This window comes from Poeciliopsis prolifica, unplaced genomic scaffold, assembly GCF_027474105.1.
Source record: "Poeciliopsis prolifica strain line A6 unplaced genomic scaffold, Auburn_PproV2 SCAFFOLD001, whole genome shotgun sequence".
NCBI classification, from domain to species: domain Eukaryota; kingdom Metazoa; phylum Chordata; class Actinopteri; order Cyprinodontiformes; family Poeciliidae; genus Poeciliopsis; species Poeciliopsis prolifica.
Genome location: NW_026562376.1, coordinates 13,572,716 through 13,591,298, shown reverse-complemented (window position 1 = coordinate 13,591,298; position 18,583 = coordinate 13,572,716). Strand labels below are relative to the sequence as shown.

Here is an 18,583-nt window from a genome sequence, read left to right as displayed (position 1 = left end):
CTTCCAAAGTAATGACTAAAAAAGCTTTTGAAAAATATTACTTTAAAATATCATACTGACCTGTGACAAGTATTTACAGGTTTGACAGAAGTCTTCTCTCCTTGTCTCTCTGACTGAGCCCTGCCCCCCTGCAGAAGAAGCTCTTTTCAGCTGCTTGTGTCCAGCATCTTGTTCTTTCAGTCATGAGTCAAATCCCAAATGCAGAGCTGAGGGTCAGGATGCAGAGTTACCAGATAATTGAAATCTTTACGTTTTGACACTGCTCTTTCTTCACCACAACTGACTGAAGCAGTGTCCACTTGACTGTCGACAAGACCCCGTTCCATCTGTCAATCTCCTGCTCTGTCTGATCATCGGTAATGATCAAGACACTGCTGTAGTGCTGATGGACTTTGGCAAAACTGATAAGTATAATGAAGTACTCAAAGGTTTCCAAAATTAAGAATAGGCATATGGCTTGTATGCAACAGCTGTATAAGAATAATGCTAAATGATGGAAAAATTCCTCACTCACATAGATATAAAAGCTTTATGTCAAATGTATCAGGCTCGAAAGATGAACAGGACAATAGAACAGAGGAGGGTTGATGCTCTTCACTACAGTATGCCCAAAACACAGACAGGCAGGTCAACAGTTATGAAGACAGATGAATGATGCAACACCTACAGCACTGGGGAAAAGGAGATCAGATGTTGACAACTAGATGGACACATCCCAGTCATTCAAGTGTCTTCTCACATCTCTGTATTGTGTTTTATTTGAGCACGTTCACTTCAAATGCTCAGCTCGGCCTATATATGAAAAAAATTCCTCCACGTTTGTAGCCTCTCCATACATGTTGCAGAATATTACTGAGTTTAGCATAATATTTGCAGTGCAGCAGGCGGCCTAAGATAAACGCTTCACAAGCAATAATCTTTCTGAAGACCTGAAGTCTCTGGTGTCACCCACCGTGCTAAAAATCTGCACCGTGTGGACCTATTTCATAATTCATAACACTCTGCCAGCATTTATAAATAGGGTCTAAAGTGCTGAAGCCTGAGAGAGATTATAACTCATATTAATCTGTTTTCTGGATTGTCACACTTCTCTCTGTATGTGTGTGCTTGCACTTTACATCTATTCCCGTGTTTGCATGCATGAAGATAATTCAAGCTCACGTCTCCTGTTGTGCCTGACAGTGTTTATGCCATACAAATTCAAAAGTGTATGTAAACACAATCTATAGTGTTGCATGGGAGAACGGTCCTATGCGGCAGTCAACCCGAACAGGACTATCGCATTATCACCCAGGAGAGAAGGAGTCGGTAGGTGGCAGTCATGTCCTATTTCCAAGATCCACATGGGAGGAAACAGTTTTTCTCCTCTCTCATTCTCTCCATCTGTCTGTGTCGTTTGCTCGACGACTTTTATTCCGACATGCACAAAAATAAAAACAACAGTTTTGCCAGTCCCCTTTTTTTTTCTTCAAATTGACCCATTAACGAGAGATAAAGCAACAGTTAAATAAGAAAATATCAAAGGAGCACTAAGCGTGGTACTTAAAAGGCTTTTCTGTTTTTTTTTTTTTTTTTTTTTTTTTTTAGTTCAGGGCTGCATGTAGACTGTAAAAGAAGGATGTCAATTTTCCCTGGCATCGCTGCCTCGGTCTTGCGGGTGAGCCACCTGCAGTCAGTGGAGGGAGCACACCCGGTTGAAGTTGGAGGAACAGCCTGTCAGTGGGAGGTAACCTTACATGATGCCCCTTATCAATTCACTGTCTCTCGGCGTTTTATCTATATGGCTATATACAAGGCTGAGCTCTCGGGGCACTTTGAAAGGCGCCGTTGGATGCAGCGTGCCTGTGCGTAATGGAGCCATCTAATTAAAGCCGACTAATACACTCCGCGGTCCAGAGAAGGGGAGGATCGCTGGACAATCGACGTCTTGTGGAAATGCACTCCAGAGAATAAATATATTCTGTCACATCAAAAGGAGGCTTTATGAGGAAAATTCACGGAGCGAAGGGAGGGTGCAGGAGACATGAATGCTTTCAGTGAACTGTGACTCCCCTCCAGACTGGGTGCGGAAAACGTGCAGGAATTGAGCTGCTTTTTTTTTTTTCCTTTACCTCCCTCAGCTCTTTCAGACTTAAAAGCTGCTGCTAGAGGATCCAAATGAAGACACCTCCGAGGATTTTCATTTGCTCCTTTTCTTCTTAAAGTTCGTTATTTTACAAATGAAGAGCGACGCAACTTGAAGAGAGATATTGCTCTTCTCAATACCCAACTTCTTCACTTAATTTGCAGGATAACCGCACACAGGCGTAACACTGCGGGGCTGCTTTCATCGGCGAGGGGAAACAGATGTGAGCATCCCCCTAAAAAAAAAGTCTACGTTGGCTAATGCGCTAAATATTAATTCAGGTTTGATGACTGACAAATATTCTTACGTGGACTTGATAAAAAGTTATATTTGAAACGTAAGCGAGCGGGACGTTAAAGCAACCCCACCTTTGCCTCGCTAAGGAGAGAAAAAAAAAAAACTGTATTAGTGACTAAATGACGAGCTTTCCAGGATGTAGCTTTGATGTGCCTGGGCTTTGACCAACGCGAGCTGATGGGTTTGGAATGGTCAGTTTTTTTTAAGCTCTAAGAAAAGACAAAAGAGCCATTAGGCTTGGATTAATTTAACTCTCTTTCTTTTCTTTTTTTCTTCCTGAAAATTTGGGAGCGCATCGTCTTCTGGTCGGGGAGACTAGTTTCAACAATCGCACTTGTCGGGTGCCTTGGTTGTGATTTGCATCTTGGAACAAGAGGAAATATCCATTTGATTTGCGGAGTATCATCACTGTGAGACTTTAGCAGCACGCCGTTCGGACTAATGTGTGGATTACATACCACTTGCTTTTTTTGTTTTTTTTTTTTTTTTTTCTTTGTTTGTTTTTTAATTAGGAACACAATGTCTTTGACAAGAAGACGACAACACGGAATTTTGTAAACGCGCCTGAGAATTGCGGAATTTTTCTATGCAGTTCTTTTTCGGGGAGGGTGAGAGAGCGAAAGACGGACCGTCAACCGCAAGACAGCAAGACAGACCTTCCAAATCTCTTCGTGGAAAAGTAAGTTTTTTTTGTGTGTGTGTGGTTAAATACGCTCGAGGGTTTTCCGTACCTTCTTTACCATATCTTGCTTCTTGCACCGTCTTTAATGTTTCTAGAGCTGCAGGGATATTGGGCACATTATTGCCTAGGTTCTGTATCCCTTCAGTGATGCTGCATTCTCAAAGTAAAAAATGTTTAATAACCTGCTCCTTCGACAAGATAGAAAAATTCGCAATTCGCACGTTCGCACAGGTCTGCTTTGGCGTCACCGCGCGCCCTTGACTTGAGTGAGCGAATGCGCGACAAATATACATATATATAGTTTTAGATTTATTGATTTATGACGCCTGTTTGATCGGAGCAGCAATAAATACGACAAGTCAGGTTTTGCTTAACGCAAATGTGACACCTGTCCTCCCCTCTGCAGGTATCAATGCAGCCCATACCTGTTTTTGCGCTCAACCTGTTCAGCAACTGAAAATCTGACATATTGGCACGTGTGTATCTGATCTTGAATGAATTTGACCTACATGGTTTAACATGCAAGTAATAGTACATAAAAGCTATTGATGAAACTGGACATTCTTGCTCACTCCTGGATTTTTGAATAATCAGACCACAAGTCCCCCCCTCCACTTTCACTTTGTGTGGCTTCCACAAAAGGCGCTTTTTCACTTCTCTGTGGTAGGCTGGGAGGGAGCTGTCCCTCTACGTGGTGCTGAAATAAAGAAAAAAATCAATCTTCATTCTGGTCCTTCCCAGATGGAGTGACATATAGGTGCGTTAGATGGCTTGCGAGAAGTGTGTTTTGAGCTCTGCTGCAATATGCCACAAAGCAACAGTTACCACTTTGTGAATGTGTGTTTAAAGTTTGATGAAAACCAAAGAGCATGAGATATAACAAATTACAAGACATGCTTTTATCATAAGTCTTGTATTTTAAAGACTGATATCCAGCAAAGTCTGTTGAGGGTTCTGCACCTCTGAGGCTTTTTTGTAAAACTTCACAGGGACAGACAAGTCACAAATATTGTGGGGGTTGTTCTCCAAAAGCAGTAAGAGAATTTCATATTTTTTATTTGACATGTTGCTGTGGGTGTACTTGAAATTTAGAACTAGAAAAAAGAAGAAAAAAATATGTTTCTCCTTTTCTGACTTGACTAATAAGACATAACAAAGTTAGAGTTGACTAACTTCACTATATAAATTGTAATTTTTAATCTGAACATGTAATTTTTATATCATTTGAAGGTGGTGCAAGAGCTGAAACAAACTTTGAGAAAAGGGTCACTGTTGCAAATTAAATAATTGTTCCAATGCAGCTGGCCCTTAACACTTTAATACCAATGCATTAAACATTCTTTGAATATAAAAATATAGGACTGTCCACAATGAGTGTAGTGTCTGTGTTTTTACACTGATCCCCCTGAGGATAAAGTTTCCAGTGAAGATGGGTGTCACTCTTCAGTCAAATGATAATTCCAGATATAGCCTGTAAATGTGAGAAACATGGTATACATTTTTCACCTCACTGAAACAAGTAAAAAAAAAAAAAAACTTGAAGGAGTGACATTACTTTTAAGAAACAAACTTGAATGCAGATTTTATGTTGTTTTGCCCTGTCAGAGGCTTTAGTATGATAAATTGCCGTATATATTCCCAGGATTGTTGTTGTTTATTGGCAATTGGTGCAAAGTGATTCATGGTAATAATCAGAACAACTGTTACTCCTCCCCATTCAACACTACTCAAACCTTTTCCTCCCAATGACATTTTTATTTATTTATTTTTCTGGAGATGGATGGTGGTTGTGGTTTCAGAATGCCATATGGTTAAAAAAGGGCATGGCAACCTAAATATTTCTAACTGACATAAAAAAAAAAAGCTTATTGCTTTTGAGCGAGTTTAAATTATAGTCTGTTTATTTCACTGTGTCGAACCAAGAACAGCTGTATCCCCTGTGTGACGCCATTAGCCTGTCTAAACAGTGGGGAATAGCCTTAGAGCAGGTGCAGCAAAGAGACCAAGTGGGACTTCCTGCTGCTCGCACAAAGCCAGTCTTCAACTAATAATGTAGTCACCAAAGACATCTGTTATATGCCCTATTTCTTTTGCCATTGTTGTCTGACTTATCTATTGAAAATCTTTCTGGGCAGCTATGTCAGAAAATAAATGAACTTGTCAGCTGGAAAAGGGCACAACTGCAATGAGGTGCCAGGGTCTTGTGAAGCGACAAGCTGTATACCCATGTTTCATTCCCAAAATCCCTTTGTCATCTTTTTACACCCTTTTTCAGCCGAGGATTCACTTCAGATCAGGGCCAGGACTGTGTGCCATATTATAAACTGTTCATTTCTAAAATCGGATTAATCTCTGTAAAGCCCAGCTTAGGACGCCATTAGCATTCATTTCTTTCTCTGCCGGAGACTTGTATCAATAATAGAGCTACCCGTACATTTTTCATCTTCTCTGGGTATAGACTATATCAGGGGGTTTCATTCATTGGGAAAAAGGGAACTGTTGAAGTGATCTCTTATCTTCGTCCTTGCCTTCTTTAATAGAGCTCTGTGATGCTGGAGGACTAAAGTGGTAGGCCAGAGAGGATGTAGTCCTAATGAGGACAGGGAAATGAAATTTTATATAGAAATAATGCTTACAAAAATTGTTAAATTGATGATTTTTGTCCATAATTTGAGGTTGATTTAGGTGTGTAATTATTTCAAACAACCCTTTCAGAAAACCTTATATGTTCAATATCACTGTCACAAAAGAATATGTTTAATGCATTGATACTTAGGATGTCATGCACTTAAAACTATGCTTAGCAATACTTGAATTAGGATACCTGGACTTCAGTTGGACCTTCTAGCCATAACTTTCAGAGATCTTAATCATCAAGATCAAAAACTTCAGCGAGAGTAGCTGCATATACCAATGAAAAGAAAAAGTGTGGTGAGAAAAATGTAGGTAAATTATTATACATCTAACATGTGAGCATATGCGTGTGACTGAGACATTTATTCTATTGTTTGATTGTGTTTCTAAAGACATTATGTTTCAGTTTCCTACCTAGCATTTTAATCCAATCTTACAAAGTATCTTCACAAAGCTAAATTGATTGTTCAAAAATTTTGTCTTCACAAAACGGAGTGCCTTGCATAGGTATTTACCATTCTTTTTCTAACTCACTTATCCTTGTAGAATCATGTGTTGCGCGAGAACTGTAAACCTAAATGTATTTTATTAGGATTTTCTGATTAACATAAAAAGCTGCATAAATGTTTAGTAAGTGAAAAAAAAATATGAATAGTTTTGAAACTGTGTGGCTTGCATTTGCAATCAGCTTCCCTGGGTCAGTACTGTGACTCTTTTTTTTCTGAAAATACTGCAGAGATGCTTTCAGAGTATGTCTACCATTTTTGCACATCTAGTGGAAAACATTTGCCTCAAACTTAGTCTAATTAAATGGATAGCATATATGAATAGCAATTTGCAAATCATACCACAGATTTCCAATTGAATTTAGGTCAGGAGTTTGACTGAGCTGCTGTAACACGATTATGCTTTGATCTAAGCCATTGTTCCATTGTACCTCTTTGATCATGGTTGTTTTGTGGAAAAGTAATCTGTCACCTTAGTTTCAAATATTTCACAGTCTATAAAATGTTTTCTTACAGAATTTTGTCATAATTAGCTCCTTCCATCAACTTTGTTCATCTTTTCTGTTCCTGCTAAAGAGAAATATTCTCAGTGCATGATATACCACCATGTTTTACCACAAAGATTGTGCTTGTATTGTATGGGGTTCTTTTTTTTCCCCCACATATAGGCTTTTGGATGTATTCCACTATTTGAATTTGGGTTTCATCAAACCAGTGATACATTTTTTTCAAATGATGGATAGAGAAGCACTCTGTGGTTTGTTGATGTGTTAATGTGGGACTGTCATATCTTAGGGATTGTTCTCTAAAATTCTCCACAACCTTATCCCTTATCTGCTTGGAATTTTCTCTTGTTTTCATCTTAGTTCTTGTTGACTGGTGTGGTGAGAGGCTTTCACAGAACTGCATTATTTATACTGAGATTAAATTACATAAAAACAAATGCTCAAAACCTAATGAACTGACATTTAAAGATGAGACGTTTCTTTACATTGTGTCATGCATCATCACTGTATAAGGTGCGGACAAGAATATTTTATTTGCAAAGAATTTTTTAAAAAATAGTTTCATTTTTCTACTTGATTGTAGAAAAATCAAGTAGAAATCAAGCACTAGTCTGTCTTTATCCAACTTATAAACTCCAAGTAATATATGATAGAGACAAAAGGAAACAGTCCAAAGGCTGTTGACATGATATGACAGCTTTGCTACTGACAGTCACCTTTTTTGGATTTGTGACACTTGAGGTGATTATCTGAATAGAACAGACTGATCAAATTTAACAGTTTGTCTTTGTTTTGCTGATGTTGTAAACAACTGCATCCTCGTGAATTCATAACTCAGAAAAAATATTATTTTCCACTATGATAATAAGTCAGTTGAGCATGAGACTCTTAGATCTTTCTAAAACATAATTTGCCACACCAGCCAAACAGGAGTATGCATGTAGACCGTGTCCAAATAAACAGTCAGACACGGATTGTATTCCTCAGTAAATCTGATCATTAGTCATCGTCTCCAGCATATTTGACTAAATGTTCAGTCCGGGGCAAAGAACAGCTTAGCTGGGGAACGGCCGTGGCACATTCCACCAGTCGATGGATTAATCAATCGGTGTTCCAACTCAGCCCATCCATCTCAAGGAATAATCTTCAAGACATCATAAAAGTGCCATTTTATCTTTCAAAGGACCAAGGAGCATTTTCTCATGTCGCTTATTAGGGGAACAGGAGTGCATTAAATGAAATATGAATAAGAGTGTTTATTGTGTCAACACTGTGAGGCATTTGTTCACATTCGTTTTATTCTTATTTTGCAGCCCAAAATATTTTACTGTGACTCAGATCCTAAAAGGAATCCCTCCAAATCCATCACTACCCCCTGTTTTGCTTGTTTCCTTCGTCAGAATCAGCTAAGAGCACTGACCTGAATTCAGGATGCATCATTACTCACCACTTGCTTTCCATCACCCACCTTCCGTCAGCGATGGTGTCTTATCAACTTAGTTATTTGTACCTAGATCTCTTTTTCTCTACCACACTAAAATGTCACATGTCATCAAAAAGAGAGTGACAGCAACTGAGATGGGACTGATGTAACGGTAGTGATAACAGCTTGCTTAACTGCAGAACAAATATGCAACCTCCCGACATCGCTCTCTACACTTTTCTCTCTGGGATACGCACATACACATCAACAACAGCTCGTGTGCTTGGATAAGTCAGTCTTCCTGCCTTGTAGGCAAGTGGGCAGTGTCATTTTGAAGTAATACTGACCTTGGCTAACATGTTAATTCATGCTGCTAAATTAAATGCTAAATGAGGTGGAAAAGGGTGGAAGGCAGCACTAGCTCTGACTGGCTCAGTTTAGTTTTTATTTGATGTGCATCATTGATCTGTAGATACTTGTAAAGAAAGTAGAAGATAATGAAGAACCTTAGAACAAGAAAGTAGGAGACAAGGCCTTTCCTATGAAGCCTTTTTCAAGCATATTCTGTTGACAGAAGATTTTTAGGAATCCATGAGTGCTCTGTGTTTTGCAGTATGAACACCAAATTAAAACTATTTGAACTGAAGAGACACCCTCCAAACAGGCTTCTAGCTGTTGCATAGCAACAGAGCTATGATTGGTGCATCCCAAGGCATCTTATGAGCTGCTAGCTAAAATAGAAGTTGATGATGGACACCAGCCTTCAATGAAAAACTTATTTCAGCAGGCCATTTTGAAATTATACACACATCCACTGACCTAATATTGGTTGTTCTACAGCCTAATCAAACAAAATTGTTTGAAAAGTTCTAGACTTTCTCATGGTATTGATGGAATTATGTGTATGCAAAAACAGTTATCAAATCAAATCAAATCAAATTTTATTTGTATAGCACATTTCAGCTACAAGGCATTTCAAAGTGCTTTACATCATAAACACAAAACACAAAGGCAGGCAACATAGAATAAAATACCAAGTTTTTTTATTTATTTATTTTTTTTTCCTTTTTTCCCTCTTCTTTCCCTTTCTTCCCCCTCCCCTTTGACACGGAATTTAAGCGCCTGTTACCGCCGGACTCCGCCGTCCGTTTAACCACGGGTATTCGCCGGGCCCCGTTGCCCACAACAGAAAAAAAAAAAAAAAAAAGATCAGCAGCAATAACAGGCAGGACTTTCTTAAAGAAATGTGTGGGAAGGACATCCAGACAGCAGGTGCTTGAACTTAATTGACTTATAATTTCTTCTAGAGTTTTATAATTAAGTAGTTGAAAATGGGTCATTTTTTCTGTATTTGTTTTGTTTTGGTACAGCAATGGTTCTGGCTTTGAAGTTGATGTGCAGATTAATCCTCTGATTTTTTGAATTTTCTCTGAAAAGAAATCAGAAAACTTATTACAGGCAACATTAGATTGGAATTCAGGTGGTAACATCACAGGAGGGTTTGTGAGCCTGTCAACTGTTGCAAATAAAGTTCGAGCATTATTGATGTTTTTGTTTATGACATCTGCAAAGAAAGCCTCCCTTCCATGTTTTAGTGTTAAGTGATAGTTACGTAGTTATTGCATTTCAGCTGTAATCATAGTATATTTTTACCACAGAGAAAAAATAGCTTTTCTGTGGAAAGAGATAGTTGACCTGTGAGGGCTGATAGGTTTCTCCCTGAGGAAAAGCAGCACTTTAGTCTGTAAAAAAATGCAGTTATTATTTGCCAAGTTTATTGAAAAGATGTTGCTTTTCTCTCATAGAGAAAGTGAGAGTAATGAAGTGATTTATTTTTTATTTGGATTTGATTTGTTTTTAAGAGCAATTTTGCTAATTTTCCTTTTTTTAATGAAAATGATTAAGGAATTACTTTCAGTTAAATGGCAGAAATTTCTCTAATATTTGTCAGTTAAAAATGTTACTTTTACATCAGGTAGGTATTGTTTAACATATGCATGACATTATTAAGGAAGGTGTCATATTACAAAGACAATTTGAATGGCGTTTTATTCAGATTTTACATGAGAGGCCAACACAAAATCATGATTGTGAAGTCAAAGGAGGAGTATTTTCTGAAAGAGGATTTATTTATTTATTTATTTTAAATAAAATCAGAAAAAGTATCCATATTTGATTTATTTTGCTTTGATAACCCCAAATAAAATCCTGGCACCCAAAAAAAACAACTATTTCTTAGTCTCTGCAGTTATTTTTTAATAAAATAAAAAAGTTTTACTTGGGAACTACATTTTGGTTTTACTCAAGTTACCTTTGAGTTGAAACATGTCTTGTACTGTGCAAAGACTTTTTCACAACACTGTAAATATCATTTTCCGTTTTGCCAAGGCACTTTGGCAAAACAAAAAGACCCCGAAATAATATTCTGGGGTCTTTAGTGAGTTGTAATCACAATATAAAGTCATGCTGTGACTGAAAGTGGCTGATCATTCGCTTCTAAAGAGAAACTCATATTAACATAGTTTTTCTATTAAACTTTAAAGGAAATGAATTGTTTTCACACCATGACAGTAATTACAGGGATGTGATGCCAGGTTTGAACTCTGCCATTGCTCTCTTTAAGAGAAGAGATTTCAACCATAACATGCGTTGTTGAAAACCATACATGAACATGTACTGTAATTAGTTATAAACCCAAGAGTACTTTTTTTTTAATCAAAGTGCAACAATAACGTTTATGTCTACATTTGAGAGATCACATGTGCGTCCTCCTTTGCAGAAGCATAATGCAGACCTAAGGATGCAGAAAGACTGTCTGCTATCTGGACATGTGGGTCAATCTTTGCCGTCTGTCTCCCAGATCTGCTTTTTAACTCCTCAGGGCAGTTACACTGGCAATCAGATGGCTGTGCAGCTCAGCTCCACAGCAGGAGTCTGGTCATCAGTCAAAGACCCACAATACTACACAGCACGTTCAATCTGTGTCTCGCAGTTGCATGCTTACAATAGCGTCGGGGTGTGTGAACAAAGCTTTGATAAAGATGAAGACAAAAAGCTTTATGTACTTTACAACTCTCTTGCAACTTCAAAAAGCCTGTGTCATACCTTGTATTTTTCTTTTCTTTTTTTTAAATCATTTTCAACCAAGAATATAGTCTCAATTTTATCTTTCTACACATTTTGTACTCATCTCTCCACTAACTCTCTGTGTCTCTGACCTTAATGTTTTGCTCATCAGGGCACCTGAATATAGGCAACGTGCCCTACTATGTTTCTGATGTCACAAGGATTGTTTTACACTTGGCTTAATCTAAGTTGTCCCAACAGTCTGCTGAGGAACAGCCCTGTTTTCCTGCTCAGGTCGGGACCTTATGCCAGGAGCTGTCAGACTGCCCCCAGAACTGCATGTTAGAGAACGAAAATACTGGAAAAAAAAAAAAAAATTATTCAGAGCACAAATGCCTGATAAGGATGAATCATAAAAAATAAGTTTTAACAGATGCTACCCCATCAAAGGAAAACCTATTCCAGCTGCAGTTTGCTTGTATGCAGCATAGAGGCTGAGGAAAAAGGTTTTTATACTGGCAGCTGTTCATCACCAAATCTCAAACAGTGTCGTTCAAGGAACTTTACCTAGGCAACAGAAAGAAGGAGAGAGCAGATCATATAAATATTAACATGCAAATTCAGCTTTATATATTCCTGAAAGTGTTTGTGATCAATGATGAACTTTAATCTTTCTGTCACACAGCAATATTTTTCACTGATGAAAACAGAAAACTGTGATGATGAATCTAAGTCATGAGGAAAAGCTAATCATTCCTGAAGAAGTGTGTGTGTGTGTGTGTGTGTGTGTGTGTGTGTGTGTGTGTGTGTGTGTGTGTGTGTGTGTGTGTGTGTGTGTGTGTGTATGCCTGAGTGTAGCCAAATGAGTGGCCTCCTCCAACCAGTGCCAGACTTCTCAGCGTGTAGCACCAGTCCGTCTGTCACTGAAGGAAGAAAAAAAACAAAAAAACATTCTCTTCTTTATCTCATTTCATGTAATTTTTGTTAGTGAACTAATCAAATTTTAAATATTTGCATATAAGTACTGATGGAAACCAGAAAGGCTCCATTAGGTCAGATGTATGAAAAAACTTTTTTTTTCAGTATCATTAGATTATAATCCATTCCTACTTCTCTTGAATTACAGAGATTATTTTATAAACCCTATAAATTAATATCTGACTAAATATGTATGAATACAAATCTATTGCCTTTAAAACAGCTGAGGAGTATGTTGGGACATGTGTGCTTTACTGTATGTTTATTGATCTTTCGTGATTTGTGACTTTGAGAGTCATTAAATCTCCATATTTTAAAAGAATTTTTGATCCAGGCATTTTTTATAAATACTTACTTAATCTTTGCAGTCGCAGGAATGCTCGTGGCTTTTCCCAGTAGTCAGTATGGGAGAGGTGGGGTTGCCAGTTCATCACAGGGCAATAAAGAGACGGAATAAACAACCATGCAGGGCTGTAATTCAGAGAGGCCAAATAGCATAGCATAAACTATGAAATACTTACACTTAGGGAGAAAGAAATTGGCTAAACTACTACTAATAACTCACCACAATGTAAGATTGTGTGCCTCTTATAATTGTTCCTTACATCTTCCTCCTCCGACTTCACTTCCATCATACCCTGGGGCACCAGGCTGGTCCAGTTCATATGGAAGGCTACCTTGAAAAGCATTAGCTACAGTTTTAGTTAGTGGAAGGAAGACAGAGTACCCAGTGATAACCCACTCATGTAGAAAGAAAGCATGAAAACAGAATGGCAAGAAAGTCCAAGACTTTCTTGCTGAGAGGCAGTGTTGTGAAAAACTGCAACATGCAACCCCAGACTCTTTTAATGAAGTGAAACATTGTAACTTTTTTTTTTTCTGAGAAAATATTTTGAAATAGATTTCTAGATATATGCCACATTCTCACATTAGCATTTATGACTGAAAAACAAAGAGTGCAGGGCTTAAACGAGGTCAACTCACATTGACCCCTTCCAAATGATGGAGATGATGGTTTACCTCCTCCTACTTCATTTTTAATGGGTTTGCAAGTGTTTACAAGCCAAAAGTCAGTGAGAGTTTGCTTGCTTTAGTGACTCCTTGATTAGGAAGACTGCACAGGAGAAAAACAAGTTATTCCCATAATCTAAATGCTTATAGAAACACATTAGTTGTTTTTTTTTTTTTGTAATTTTTTGCTACTAAGAGGCATTTGAAGTTGAATCTCTAATACTGATCCAACCTTTATTAATAGTAGATATTTAAGCAATCTTAAATTCATGTATGTTTCTGAATGTCCTTCTTTAAGTGTCATTAACTGGTTGCAACCTCCCTGTCTAGCACGTATCTGTGAAGAGTCCTTCATGTTCCCTTTGTGAGACTGTTTGATTCGTCCCTGCTCCAGACTCTGTCTCAGTGATATAGTGATTATGTATAGTAACAGGAACGTTCCAGGCTCTGTGTTGACTGCTAATTGGGCTCCAGAGTAACGACTGTGTCATATTAATGACCCAGATCCAGCTCATTGTAATATTCATGGGGTGTGTGGATTGCCTTTTCTCTCTGGGGCTGCATGGAACAGAGGTTTATGATTGTGTAACTGTTTGTGTGTAAATGACGGAGTTGATGTGTTAGCTTTTGTGGGCATTGGGAACAAATACTGATCTCAGTGCAGAGCCCCTGATCTATTTCTCCTTTTGTGTCACTAAAAAAGGACTTTGCAGCCTTTACTGCCCACTGTCTGTGTGGATTTCTCCATTTTCTAACTGCCATTGCTGTGGAACGGTGAATGTAGAATTAAAATTTGCATTTAATAGATTAATTCACACTCTTTGTGAAGAATTATGCTAACAAAGTGACATGTAAGCCATGGAACCAGGTAGGCCATAGTGAATAATCTGCTCTATAAGCAGATCCAGAATGAAAATACTTTTTTACAGAGGATAACAAACCTTTAGGGATATGTGCAGCTTTTTATAGGGCACTACAGACAGGTTAAAAGGTTCATTTGTGCTTTGATTAAACAGGTGGGACTGCAGTCACTGGGATGCAGTACTTCACCTGCCCCTCTGACGTATTTGCATAACACTCATCCAAGCACAAAACGATGGTTTATTCAGTTTCTATTAGCTTCAAATTAGGGTTTATTTTAATACAAGAAATTAAAAGCCGAACATTATATGGCAGTACTTATTTTCATGAGGGTGATTTTCTCCATGCCACTTTTGCACCTGAATTAGGTCATAAGACTTGCAGGTTTGTCTTGCTACTATAATGTGAAAACTACTTAGCAAAGGGAACAGAAAGGAAACAACCTCTTGTTGTGTTGATCTAGAAAGATGGCAAGTGGAGCTGACCAATTAGAAAGTAGGGCGGGAGTAATTGAATCATTAGTGGACTCTATTTCCAACTTTGATTCAAAATTTATTTTTGATTCAAAACAATCATCTATTGTGACTTCAGTCTGTATTTGTTTAAAGGATCCTCCTGGTCTATTCCAGCATTGCTCTAAAGTGTCTTTTTGACATTTGTTAAGCATTAAATATCAACACATGCTTAGATGGAATTGTTGCAATTTCCATCACACATTAGTATCAACTTTGATTGACACTAATGTATCAATCAAAGTCTGTTGCACGTTTTTGCTTTATTAACTTTTACAAGTTTTTGTTTTACTCTTCCAGTGAAGTTGTGGCACAGCTGTCAGTGAAAAAAACTTAAGGCTCTCCCATACTTCATCTGGACGAAGCTGTGTCAGTTTCTTTCCAGATGCTTTTAGTCATTTAAAAGTCTCAGTAGTTATTCAGTGAAGAATGGTACAAATGTATAAAATTCTTCATCTCGTCAGACAATTGCTCCTTGGAAGAATTCATGTTGCCTGTGGATACGATAAACAGATGGACCAGTTGAACGACAACATTTCACTACAGCACATTCCTGCAAAAACACAGCCACAAACTTCTGACACATCACACAAAACTCTGCACTTATCTCTATATGGGAGGCTCTGATTTACTTTTGCTCCACTGTAGCTTGGTTTTCTGGTATTTCCAAAGTTCTCATTCATTGACCTTTTTAAACGGTGATGCTCACGCCAAGCTTGGTCTTCCTGCAAATTTAGGAAAAAAAAAATTAAATGATGCCAAATGTTTGCGCTCAAGGAAGACTGAGTGGTTCAAATCTCTCTCTTCTTCATTTTTAGTTTCCTCTTTGTTATTGTGCTTTTTGCACATACATGGGTTCCTGTAGCAGCTGCATGGTGGCATCAGGATGCCCCACGTGGCTAAAAATTGGAAGGTGACAGATCGGCAATTTGCTTTACTTTTTATAGTTTTCAAAACAACTTTGGAGCATTTTATTTTGATTCTAAATTGCAGTAAATGAGAATCTCAATTCTTATGTGAATTATTTTTTGGGGGGACACCAATATTTGACAGGACAAGTTATTTTGAGAAAAAAAAAAGTATCATATACCTATTATGAAGAGGAAACTTTACAATCCAAAGATAATACTCCATAGAGTTCTTAAAAGACTACTCTCCTCTGAATTTGAATTGTTGTAGTTTTAACTGTGCATGTGTTCACTTTTAAATCATGAGCCTAAATGAAAGCGCTCCGGTCCAGACTGAAATGATCCCTAAAATCAGGAGTAGGGTGAGAGGAGGTTGCTTTCTGTCTTGCAAAGACAAGTGGGATTTTAATGAAGAGCATAAGAGCTTTAACAGAGTTTCTGGCAAAAGATCCAGCACAGAAACTTTTGTGCAGTGATAAGGCATTCATTATAAGCAGTTAAGAATGGCAGCTATCAATCTGTAAACGAGTAGTATATGTCACATAAATTACACTGCGGGCCTTGGAAGCACACCCATAAATGTCAAAAATGCAAATTCCCTTCAGTAGATAGAATGCAGACAGGGGCTGTATGTTAGGATCTGTTGAGTCTAAAAAGGCAAGAATGCACCTAGCTTTTGTATAACATGACAATAGAAGATTTCATCTTTGTTGAAAAAAAGAACTTGGCCAACTGAAGGGAGATGTGGTGTATTCACACATTGGTTAAAAAAAGGGAAGATAAAAAGCAGTTTTCTGTTCTGCCATGTCTGTATTCATTTGTTTCACCATCAAAGGATTTACATCATCGTGATTATAGAGACTATAAAATGGGCTCTAATTCAGACTAATTAATGGAGCTAAGCTGTAATATATCAGAAGGTACCGTATTGTCCTGTATGTAAACATGAGGAAGTTCACCATCAAAGTTATATCAAAGCATTTTTTAAGTTCAACATAGTGTAGACATTATTACAGGTTCTCTAGAGAACCTTTGGTAGGTTCTCTACCTTTTGTAGATGACTTTTCCAATGACTCCTTATTGGACCTGAAAGTTGTTTGAAAATAGACCATAAAATAATGAAATGCCAAAGAGTCGAAATGACAAGCTTCTGTATATCCTGGATGTTGCTGTAGAATCGTAACAGTTTCTGTTTCTTACTTCAATTGTCACAATTATTAGCACTTACATATGCAAAAAAAAAATGCTAGCAATTAGCATCCACTTAAAATGCAATTTACAAGGGCTATGGGAGATTTAATTTTGATATTGGAACTGACTTAGATGTTTGAGAGTTTTTGAAATACTGATATTATTTTATATACACAGCCCTCAGTTAAGTGTATAGCATATAAAAAAGTATTTCAAACATAATGCCAGCTTCTTCCTACCAGGCATAATGGTTTACAGCGAAACTGCTTTGTTGTGGCTCTTCTTGTCCTTGAGACATTTTCTTCTGTGGAGAGAGAAAGAACTAACAAGCACAAAAGAAACCCATGTGTCTTAGATAAAACAAAACAATTAAAGTTACATCACAATATAGTTATTAAACTTTTGATTGAATTATTTTTTTTCTATTCATTAAAATGCTTCACATTAGCTTAGTTAGCAATGGTGGTCTGCAGGAAGATTATTACTGGGTTTGAATGTTTGCATGATTTTTCTTGTGTTTATATGTGTTTTCTAGGGCTACTCTAGTTCTCTCTTACAGTCCAAAAACATGCATGTTTGGTTAATTGGTCACTCTAAGTTATCCTTAGGCTTAAGTCTGCGTCTTCATATTTTTTTTCTCTTTATTGCCCTTCGATAAAACTCTCAATATGGCTGGGGTGTACTCTGTACCATGTTAAGAAATTGCAGAAATCAAATTATTAACTGATTTGTTTTCTGATACACTAAAGTTTTATTTTTATTTTTTTTCTGTAAAGATTATTGATCATCTTTAATTATTGTCAGAGGATTTTTTTTCTGATGTGCATCATTACAAAAGTTTGCTATAATTTTTTTTTTTCCACACTTGGGAAGAAAATCCCTTCCTTAGTCAAATCTTTCAAGCTCTGGATCTTCTCAGCACTCTGTTAAACCCCAAGGGCTGAATCTTCCGCTCCTTTCTATATTGGCCGATGACTTATGTGCCTTGAATCAAGCAGCTATCCCATGGAAGCAACAATACCCTTACTGATTTCAGTTCCACTGTTCCATCTATAATGAGAAAGCTAAAGGTGGCTGGCCATTGGGACATTGCTCAAACAAGGCAGGCTCAGGGCAAGCAAAGCTCCTCCAGAAAGCCTGAACATCAGTGCTATTGTTAGCACATAGCAGGAGATTAGCACTGATGGCTGTATGCGAGCTTGCAGGCTTGGCTGGTGTTCTGTGTCAGATGATAACCAAGCCCAGCCCTGCTGCCACGGCCACCGTGTCAAAATTACTCAGAATAGCTGCAAACAAGACTTCCCATAGCCCTATAGTCAATTCATCTACAAAACTGGATCAGTATCAGTAAAATTCCTCCTACAATCATTGAACTAAGTCTCTTATTAGCATCAGATAATTTATGCTTTTTGTTTCATTAATTTCTGAAGGTGAGAGGCTTATAGCAGATGTAGCAATCTGTAGCTGTGTCATAAACTGATAAAAATTCCATATACATTATGAAAAGGACAAATACACAATAAAGAGCAAATTAAAATGCTCCCTGTGTTCTCCACAGTGGAGAGAAGCAGCAATATACCCGCTTAAGCGTTACATGAAAACTGTTGCTGGCAAGAATACTCTGGCTGCAAATTACATGTTGTCTGCGCCTTTCATTTTCACTGTGTAACTATTTCTGAACCACAGACAATGTACCCACATCCCTAGACACACACAAACACATAATTTTCCAGTGCCTCTAACTGATTATAGTCCATGATTAATTAGCAGACAGATTGCTAAACGGTGTTGAACATGGTTTGATGTGCAGAGGTAAAGAGTATACCCTCCATGGAATTCAATAATGTCCTCCATGGCCAGATCCTTCCCTCACTCTTTCCTTC

General features: G+C 37.7%; 1 protein-coding gene across 1 annotated transcript in view; it reads left to right on the top strand.

Annotated features, from left to right (window-relative positions):
* Window positions 1-2,042: 2,042 nt before the first annotated feature.
* The window catches only part of lrrc4ca (leucine rich repeat containing 4C, genome duplicate a), a 53,436-nt gene continuing 36,895 nt past the window's right edge, over window positions 2,043-18,583 (top strand). Inside the window, exon 1 of the mRNA XM_055039409.1 lies at window positions 2,043-3,101. The gene's annotated coding sequence lies outside the window, so the exon portion shown is untranslated. The remainder of the gene's footprint in view (window positions 3,102-18,583) is intronic.